The following is a 282-nucleotide window of genomic DNA, read 5'->3' on the forward strand; positions in this document are numbered from 1 at the left end:
TTAACCATTGCTAGTGTAAATTTTATAATTTTACCAATAGTTATTCATCGTCTTTTCAAATTTTGTACTTACAAGTTTTGAAGATTGAAGCTACAAGTCAAGATTCAAGTTTGGAAGATACACAAACTCATTATTATTTTGCTAGGAATGTTATGTAAAACTTGATATCATAGTCTAGCTCAGGATATTAGCTAAAATTTTTTGTTAAGATGTTGAGCAAATATTGTAACTAACATCATGGGATGTTAACATAGTAATTAATAACTTTATATATATATATAT

The sequence above is a fragment of the Nicotiana attenuata genome, unplaced genomic scaffold (assembly GCF_001879085.1).
Source record: "Nicotiana attenuata strain UT unplaced genomic scaffold, NIATTr2, whole genome shotgun sequence".
Taxonomy (NCBI): Eukaryota; Viridiplantae; Streptophyta; class Magnoliopsida; order Solanales; family Solanaceae; genus Nicotiana; species Nicotiana attenuata.